Genomic DNA, 10663 nt, shown 5'->3' with positions numbered 1-10663 from the left:
TTCCCAACAAGTGATACCTCAGTCGAGTGGGTATTCCCAGCAGTGTTACTCCCCAATTGTTAGCGTCTTGCCAGCTTGGGTCGTTTCCCTTAGCAGAAGTGGGTGTGTCTGATCTCTCCATGTAGAGCCAACCCCTTAAGCAGAAAGTGTCTATCCTTTCCTGCCATTTCCCCACTGAGATACATCCTCGTGGATGACGGTTGTTTCCGTTCCCTCCCAACACACATTGGGATGGGTTTTCCCTATTGAGTTCTTTCCTCATTAGGATGAGTCTTGTTTCAGTCTGCCTTTTTGGATCGATCCTAAACTGGCTCCCCGTCGACTGTTTCTTGTGCTTCCCTGGGGCATAAATGAATAGTTGCTCACTAACCGGCACTCATTCATCTTATCCTCAGCGGAATTTATTGGGCCTCTACCTACAAACCGGTAGTTGTAAGTCCTATCGTCGTGGTTTTCTACCTACGAGCTGGTAGTTGTAAAATCCCACTTTCACCCCCTAGCAGAGGTAACCTTTGTGGTTCATTCTGTTTGTTGGCTTCTACCTACAAACCGGTAGCTGTAAGTCCTATCTTTGTGGATTCTACCTACAAACCGGTAGCTGTAAGTCCTGTCTTTGTGGCTTCTACCTACAAACCGGTAGTTGTAAGTCCTATCTTTGTGGTTTTCTACCTACAAGCTGGTAGTTGTAAAATCCCACGTTCTCCCCTTGGTGGAGTTAACCCTTTGTGCTCATCCTATCGATGACTGGTTACTTTTCCGTGGTTTTCTGCCTACAAACCGGTAGATGTAATCCCCTCTTTGTGGTATTGATAGTCTTGTCCCCTTTAGATACTTGCCTTGATCAAGCAGTATTGTCCCCATTGGGTCTTCCCCTTCTTTTTGGATACTTGCTCCGAGTAAGCAACTTTATCCTCTTTTGATTGGTCATCTTTTGCATACCTAGTCCTGGTACCCTGATGCCTTTCTTTTCGGTCGTTTATCCATCTAACAACCTACAACCCGGTTATGGATAATCTTCCATGCGAGTGTATTATCTACGTTTTGACGGCTATAGATAATATGTCTCATGCACTTTTTGGTCAATCTTTCGATTGTTATCTCCAGCAGAGTAAGATTCGTATTTCTTGTGGAATTGAATGTCCATCCTTTAACAAGACTTCTTTTCTAAGCCCTCTTCAGGATGTTGAGTGTTTTGGAACACAAACCAATTCACGCTTTGGCACTCAGGCCAATTTTTCCGGTATTCAGACCGAAGAAGTTTCCGACGATCAGGTCGATGTACTTATGTTTTTTCCGGTATTCAGACCGAAGAAGTTTCCGACGATCAGGACGATGTACTTATGGCACTCAGGCCAATTTTCCGGTATTCAGACCGAAGAAGTTTCCGACGATCAGGTCGATGTACTTATGGCATTCAGGCCAATTTTCCGGTATTCAGACCGAAGTGGCGTTCAGGCCAATTTCCGATTTTTAGATCGAAGAAGTATTCCTCCTCTCCGTTGGTGTCGATAAACGTCGAGTTTTTCCCGATCATCCGTTGATGATTTGGTTGTGTTCACTCTCCCAGAAGAGCCTCCTCCTCTCCGTTGGTGTCGATAAACGTCGAGTTTTTCCCGGTCATCCGTTGATGATTTGGTTGTGTCCTTCTTCCCTAGTGAAGTATTCCTCCTCTTCGTTGGTGTCGATAAACGTCGAGTTTTTCCTATGCGTCCGTTGGCGGATAGTTGATATCTTTCCCCGCAGGGTCGTCCCCAGTTAATCCTCCTCTCCGTTGGTGTCGATAAACGTCGAGTTTTTCCCGATCATCCGTTGATGATTTGGTTGTGTCCTTCTTCCCTAGTGAAGTATTCCTCCTCTCCGTTGGTGTCAATAAACGTCGAGTTTTTCCCGGTCATCTGTTGATGATTTGGTTGTGTTCACTCTCCCCAGTAGAGTTTCTTCCTCTCCTTTGGTGTCGATAAACGTCGAGTTTTTCCTAGTCATCCGATGATGTCTAGTTGTACCCCTCCCCTAGCAGTAGTCCTCCTCTCCGTTGGTGTCGATAAACGTCGAGTTTTTCCTGGTCGTCCCCAGTTGGTTACCTCTCCGTTGGTCTTGGTAAACGTTGAGTTTTTCCCATTTCGTCCGTTGACGTATGGTTGTATCTCTTCCAGTCATTCATTAATGTCTGGTTACCTCTCCATTGGTCTTGGTAAACGTGGAGTTTTTCCTAGTTGTCCGTCGGCATCTAGTTGTGATTTTTATTCCCATTCATCATCGTTGTGATGTCTGGATGTGGCCGTACCCTTTGAAAACAAAAACCAAAAAATAATAATATACCCAGTAATAAAAATCAAATCCCAGTGGACGTTTCCAGTGTTGGATCCCTGTATTGTGCAAATTCTACGGTTCTTGGTATTCAATCCCTGTTTACCCTGAAAGTCTGACAGCCATTGCTATCATCCGTTCGGGTTCCCAGCTGATTGAATAGGGGCAGCTGTAGCACCTCAAATTTGCACCCATCATTGTACATACATTCTCATATTAGGTCATAACATAACATGGTCCACCGCATAGCATTGCATTGTCCCTTTGCCTCAAGTGCAAGCCATTCAGAAGAATTAGGTCAAACTGATCAGGAGATCAGTCAATCAATCAAGCAAGTACAATCTCCATTGAGCCAAGGCCCTAGGGTTGGTTCAACATGTTCACATGACCTAGGGATCCTTTGGAAGTGTTTTGGTCAAGGATTGGATGTTCAGAAGTCATCAGTCAATGCACAGTTTACCAGAAACCCTAAAAAGTCAACCTTGGTCAGATGGGCCTGATTTTATGGTTTTGATGGTTGGATTTGGTTTGAGAGGGCTCATTCATGTCCATTTAGGCCTCATATAACATATAAAACACCATCATGGAAGAATTTGAAGCCAGACAAGAAATTTCCAAAAAATAGAAAGTTGACCTGTAATTGGAATTTGCCAAAAATGGAAACTTCTTGATCCTAAACTTACATCATGATACAAGCTTCAAATGAATTTTTGCCCAACATGAAAGTTGAAGATCTTGTTCTCCCATTTCCAAAAAGTCCAAGAACACTCAATTCCCATGTATGGTTGGCAAGTTATGATCAATTCATTTTCAAAAATTCTTGAACTTCAAAAAGCCATATCTCTCAAACCATTTGGCCAAATTGGGTGGGGTTTTTTGCAACAAGTCACATTTGATCTCTTCTTTCCAAATATGTAACCATCATTCACCAAAACATCATAGATCAAAATGGCATTTTTTGACTTACTTGAATTAATTTTAAGTGAAGTGAAAATTTGACTTTTTGAATTAACCAATTCCAATCCTTTTTGCCATTCAAATATGTTCTGAAATTGCATTTGTGACATGTTACCAAGCCCATTTTCGTGCTACAGCTCTTGCACCTCACCCCTTGAGCAAAAGTGACCAATTAGCAAATTTCTCATTAAAACCAAATTGTGATTAGCACTCATGCTTAGCAATGATAAACAGAAGTATAAAGGACCATTTTCTTTCTGATTGAAGCCCTAGCAGCCAACATTCCATAACAGAAAAACCATTTTCCTCTCAAATCTTCACTTGGCATTTTGGAAATTCTCTTGAAGAAATCTCACAGAGCACGACTTGCCTTGGCTGCTACATCATTTACCATCCTTGTGAAGCTCATTGGAAACCTCAAAAACCAACTGTAATCAAAGAACACAACTGTTCCATTGAAGAGGTCAGCTATGGCAGATTTTGTTTCGAGCAAAACCAAACACTCTTGAGCCAAAATTCTTTCTCCATTCAACTTTGGGAAGCTTGCTGGACATCTGTTTCACCTCAACACATCCAAACAACACGATTCAACTCAGTTCTCCAAATCTGGTAAGAAATTCAAACTTGGCCATTTGCAAAATTATGAGATGCTTGTTATAAATCTTTTTATGCTGAGAACAATGGGCTTTGAACCACTTAAAATGGCTGAATAATTAGGGAGAAATGTGAAATTGAAAGTTGATGCTCAAATGAGTTTTTGTGTGATACTTGTTGTGTGGTTCGATTCCATGAAAATGAATGTGGTTTTCTTAATGTGTGTTTTTTGGTGATTCTAATGACATGTTGTTTGTTCATTTCTGGGAGAAATTGTTCTTCATGATTTGATGAAGATGATGGTTACTGTAGATGAACCCTAGATAATTCCCAGATTTCATGTTCTGTTCGTGTGGAATTTTGTTTGTATGAATTTGTTACTATTCCATTGCCGTTAACCAATCACGTTGCAGCATGCTCATGAACGCTATGCCGCGTTTCATTAACTTGGCCAGGTTATTACAAAATTGCCATCGTGACCAAATTAACTACTAACTCATATTTAAATCATTTTATTTTGTTATTTTATTTCACTTTGATTCACCATCTTGCAAAAATCATAGCTGCTTCATTGTTAGTCCAAAATTCATGAGGATTTTTGCATTGTGTTCATATGGACCTCTACTTATTTGTCATATTTTTTCCTGATTTTTTGGATGAGTGAATTTTAATTGGTATTAGGGTTTTGTTCATGTGCTCATATTTTGTACCTTTTGCCAAAACATTTGTGAAATGATAATGCATTATCCAATGGCCTTGAAATTTTTTGTGCATAAACTAGACACATCCATGGTGATTTTGGTATAAAGTTCATGAATTTATCATCTTTGGTCATTGAGTTATGATTTTTTGAAGTAGGGTGTGACAATTTGTGTCACACCATTGATGTGCAACTTGATGATTTTCATAGCCATGCTTCTTGACCTCAAAATGGATTGAATTTTTGCATGATTGAGCTTGTGTATGTCTAGTTTACATGTGATTTTTTGTGGATTTGTTTATGGAATGTTCCAATTAATTGAGATTTTTGTCCCCTGTTTGGTCTTATGTTGACTTTTTGTGACACTTGTTCCCATTTGTTTTGTGAAATGCTCACACTTTATTAGATGGACATGAAATTTGATATGTGATCACTAGACATCTTAAGCTTTGCCATGGTTTTAGTCCCATTCATTTCTCATATGCCATCCCTGATTTATGATTTTTTGAAGTTGGTGTATGTTTGGTTGACTTCTTTGAGCATGTTCAAAATTGCATTGCCTTTCTGATTTTCATTGACTATCTTCTACTTGTCCAAATGAGATGAAATTTGACATGCTTACCATGCTCTGGATTGTGATTGATCATGATTTATTTGATGATTTTTGGAATTGTTTATGATTGGTTTTGATTCAAGTCTTGCTGTTGACTTCTATGAGCTTCCATATGCCATGCTTTGATTTCTTTTGCCTATGAAATGATGATGATGATTGATATGAATGTGAACCCAATTGAGTTTGTTTCTTGATTGTTTGAATATGATTTTTGATTGGATTTCATTTGCTGTTTTGACTTTCTTATCCTCTTTTGACCCTAGGCTTGTCCTAGTGGTCCTGTTACTCACATTTGAGCTCATCTTTTCAGGTTAACCAACAATTGTCCAATGAGACCAATACAAATTGGTTGTGTTTGCTTGTTTATCACGACTAACATGTTTTGTTTTGTAGGTTGCTTGGCTCACATGCCTAGAGCCCTGTGCCTTGCACATTCACTTGCTTGTGTTGACTGTGGACTTTTCTTTCATTTTGATTTAACTTTGACTTGTATACTAACTGTGCTTGACTGATTTCAGGTACTTTAGTTGCTTTTAGTTCCTTGTGAACTTTGCTTTGCGTTGCTTAAGAGCAATTTGCATTGAGGTATAACTTCTTTACTTCATGTAGTCTGGAAGACCTGGCCTGTTACTTGGCCAGGCACCTGTCTGAAGTCCTCCTTAAGAGGCAATGTTTGTGACTGTTTACATTTGTCCTTGTATAGAGTCAAAGACCTCCTAAGTGAAGAGGCAATTGGCAGAACCCAAGGGATATGCAACCTATCCCCTGCTATTCTGTGTGTCATCTACTTTGCTCACACCACTGTGTTGATGCATTGCAGATACAAGCCCAAGATCTTGTATATCTGTACAGTTGAGTCAGTATCAAATGTGTAGAAGGGTTCCTACTTTCTGAACCCACACATTCTTGTCTTAAGCTCTCCCAGGCCAGGGATAAGAGCTGTGAAGTCTTATCTTCACTCACCTTTCATCTGCTTCACCTTAGCCCCTCAATGGCAAGGTTAAGAGCTAACACTACCCAGTTCCAGTGGTTTGTTTGTTGAGGTTGATATGACCCCTCGACTAAAACCTAGCCTTGGTGTTTGAGCCCCTTGTTGGTGTGTTTATTTCATGCTGTATGTGCTTGTGTGGTGTGATTGTATCCCCTAGGTTTGCTAGACTCCGCGTAGTCTCGTTTGCATGTCAATTAAGGTAGCACGGTTCCTTCGTATAGGACTTCCTTTCTTGCTTGAGCTTTCCTAAAACACAAACAAACATTATTCCCTCTTAAGGATACGTTAACTCCTTCTACTACAGGTGAGTAAGTCTCCAAAGGTCGAGCATCAGGTAGATTGCGCAGTAACGTTGTCCACTTAAAAAACACAAACCAACGGGAATAGTTCAGCCGAACTACGGCAACTCTGATTCTCATGTCCAGATGAGATACGTAGGCACGAGATGCGATGTCTTGTCGAGTTTGACTAACAACTAACACTAATTCTTTTCTCTCGCCCTCGTTGCGATTGAGACCTCCCCTTTCTCTTGCCCTAGTTGCAATCGAGACCCTTGCTTCTTGTGCAAGTTAGGTTAGGTGTGGCTTGCTTCCTGTGCAAGTCATGTTTAGGATAGGCTTGCTTCCTGTGCAAGTTATCTAGAAACCTTAACTTAGGGACGATTTTGCATGACAACATCTAGGCTCGAGTCGTAGTCTCCCTAGTGTTGTGTCTCCCTCTGTTATCTGGTTAGGCTAGTCCTTTTTCCCTGCGTAGGGGAACTACGTTGCCCTGATCCTCATACCAGATGAGGTACGTAGGCAGGAGATGAGCTGATCTCTCCGGGCGCCCTTTTTCTTTTTCAACCCTTTGTGTCTTAACCACCCTTGCGTGTGTTTTGGTTCGGATGCTGATGTAAGTCCAGTGATTGGCATTCGGGCTCCACGTTCGCCCTTTTGTTTTGTTTGTGTGAGTTTGTTTCTCCTTTTCTGGTTAGAGTCCGACGTAAGTCCAGCGATTGGCAGTTGGTTTCCTGTGTGTGTTTGTTGGTTCGGATGCTGATGTAAGTCCAGTGATTGGCATTCGGGCTCCACGTTTGCCTTTGCTAGTGTTTGTTTGTGTGCGTGTCAGCTGAGCTACGAATGCTCTGATTCTCCTTCGTCCAAAGGAGATACGTATGCATAGGATGCGATATCCTAGCGAGCATGTGTCGTTTCCCCAGTCCGAACTACTTCGACTCTGATGTCTATGCCTGATAGACTAAGTAGGCCCAGGATGCGATATCCTGTCGAGTTCAGTTTCAGTCTGTTTTCTTGTGTCTCTTTCAGCCAGTATGTGTGTGTGTGTGAGCAGCGTTTAGCAACCATTTTCCTTCCTATTGTGCGTGGATCCCGTAGAGTACGACGGATGCGTAGGGGTGCTAATACCTTCCCTTCGCATAACCGACTCCCGATCCCATTCTCTTTGGTCGCGAGACCATGTCTTTTCCCAGGTTTACTCTGAGCGTTTCCTTTCCCTCTTTTGGGATAAATAACGCACGGTGGCGGCTCTGTTGTTCTTGTTTTCCCGCCGGTTTTTCGTGTAATGCGACACCTCTCACATTAATTTGCGGACCTTAAGCAATGATCTCATCGGCATGTACACGCCCATGCACCTATGCATCTTCATTTGTAAATTTTGGAAAGTTAATTTGAAGGTGCAAATATCATGAACTACAACTATAAATAGACACCTCTAGCATCAAAATTGAACACACATTCGCGCCAACTTTGATCCTAAATTCCTAACCCTTCCATTTGAGAGGATAAACCTGAGAATTCCATCTGGAAATTGAGTTTGAATCTCACTATTTTGAGATTCAAAACTTCAGGATCCAAGACCTTTTGTGCATTCCATTATACTCCTACAAGCATTCTTAGTGAGATCAAGCACGAGCCAAGGCAAGAACAGTTGAATCCAGACCTGCATTGAATGTATTTTCCAGAAAATTTCATCTCTTCGATGCTCTCTCAATCTTGCTTAATTCTCTTGATTCTTTGGTTTTCTGAAGTCCTACTAATGTAGGCAAGAAGATTGAATTGCTTAAAGGTCAAATTGAAGCAACTTAATTGACATACCTCAAATTTCAACTCCTCATATGTTTCTATATGTGAGGAGTTAGTTAAAATTGAGGTGATATTCGTGATCTACACCATTTTTCCTTTCAGATCATGTCCTTTTTTTTCATTTATGATGTGGTGACGAATGGACCAGTCCGGCCAAGGTTCGCTGAGAAGACGATCGGCAGTTTACTCCGGCAATGATGTGGTGTGGCCATGAGCCATTAGACGAGTTCAATTTGTTTTAATCATGAGCGTACATTTTAATTACCAAGCATGTGGACGTTTGACTCAGGCGCACCATGGAACGCGCGCTGGTGCCCACTTGATCTGCCTCCTCAATTAATGAGGGAGATCAAGTGGTCCACGTTTTTTCTGATTATTTGAATTTCATTTTAATGGCTTTATTTTCATTAATTCACACTAATTCTAATATTGATCCAAAAAAATGAGAGTTTCACCAAAAAAATTCAAATATTTTCCTCTTTCATATTCTGAATAAAAATTATTTTTTGGATCATTATTAATATTTTTCATGATTTAATTGATTTTTCATTTGTTTTTAATTGTTTATAAATACTTTTAAGTCTTTAAAAAATCTGAAAATATTTCTCCAAGGTCCTTTGACCTTATTTGACCTATGATAAATCTCATGGACATTTATTTGGTGTTTTGATGAGGTTTTAGGAATTTGACAAACCATATTTAATTTAAATGCATTATTTTAGTATTTTTAATTGGAATAAATGCCATATATTTTTGTTGACCAATTGTGATGACTTGTTTATGTTTGATTCTTGTGGTTGGGCCTTGATCAAGGTTGATTTGACTTTGTCAAATTAATATCATTGGATTTAGGGGATTGATGAGATATACATTCCATCTACCAAAAAGAATGAATGATATTAATTTGGTAAAAGTCCTCCTTTGATCAATTTGAGATTTCATCTATTCCCCTCCCACTTCATCTCATTCCCATTCTTTATGCATTCATCTCATTTGGCCGATGATATCTCAAAGTCCTAAAGCTAGTTGATTGAAAAATTAACATGAGTATGGATGAGATTAGGCCACACCTTTTGCATATTCTTTTTGTGTGTGGTATGTTTCATGAGCATAGTTCATAATACTATGTCTCTAACATGAATTAACACCAAAATTCTATTGTCCGCCCTCAAATAGTTGTGACTTCTACATAAGTCCAATTACGATTGCTTAACATAGCGCTAACATTGTGACATAAAAAGCATATCATTCTGGTTAGTGAGATCGTCAGTCTCCCCTCTTACATGGTATCGTGTGGAAACATGGCCTTTTTTCCTTCCTTTGGAAGATGTCTTGGTTCAAGGATCCATGCTTTTGATAAGTAGGTTGAGTGTTCTCCAAAGAATGTCTAAGAATGAAAAGCAAATACAAAACAATACTAACTTCTAACCTATTAACTACTAACTTTTAATTTCAAGCCCTTTACTTTAATGTCATTTAGTTCCAACTTTTATACATTTTTCATTATTCATATCATTCTAATTGTTTATGTTAATGCATTTTTCACTTTGTCCACTTGGACCATATTGTGTGATATATTTTGTTTGTGTATACTTTGTTTGTTTGTGTGGTCTTTGACCATTAATGTACATAATAATAACAAAAACCCTAAAAAACTTTTGTGTGGACTGTTGCCAATTTTCCTATGCAAATGGACTTAGAACTTAGGCAACATTCCTGAACAAATGGACTTAGAACTTAGGCAACATTCCTATGCTAAAGAACTTCGACAATGCCAACTTATTGAGAAACCAAGTGCTTGTAATTTGAAATTTCATCTGATACATCATTCAAGATCTCTCTAAGTTCATCTGCAACATGATCATTGTGAAGCTGTTATTTTGAACCTGTAACTTGTGGAATTCATTTGTTACATGGGTTACCTTGAAGAAGATCATGGAATAGATAAGCTTGGATGTGGCCATCTTTATTTGATGACTTGCTCTTCAAGATAATATAATTGTGTATTTGTGTGCTTCTTAATTCTAAAAGTCCAAGGGAATTCTGAGTTTCTATTGGCATTCTTGTCTATTGGATTGCTACCCATTTGGTCAAATCTTTTTTACTCTTAACTTTTAATTTTGTGCATAGGATTAGTCTCTTCATCTTCTCCCCACTTCTTTAATTTCAAAGTCTCTCCCTCCCTTTTCAAAACCTTCTTTGTTTGAACTTATTTTGTTCTAAACTTTGACCACTTTTGCAAAAAGATTGAAACTTTGGCCTTATGCCATTGCATTTTCAAACTTCTTTTCTTAAATCAAACTTGTAAATAAACTTAACTATACCATACTTCAACTATCAAAAAAGCCAAAAAGAACTAACTCATTCAAACCATTTTTAGGCCTTTGTGCCTTTGAAACTTAATTTTTGTTAAAAGC

The sequence above is a fragment of the Lathyrus oleraceus genome, chromosome 6, assembly GCF_024323335.1.
Source record: "Lathyrus oleraceus cultivar Zhongwan6 chromosome 6, CAAS_Psat_ZW6_1.0, whole genome shotgun sequence".
Classification (NCBI taxonomy): Eukaryota; Viridiplantae; Streptophyta; class Magnoliopsida; order Fabales; family Fabaceae; genus Lathyrus; species Lathyrus oleraceus.
This window is presented reverse-complemented; position numbering follows the sequence as displayed.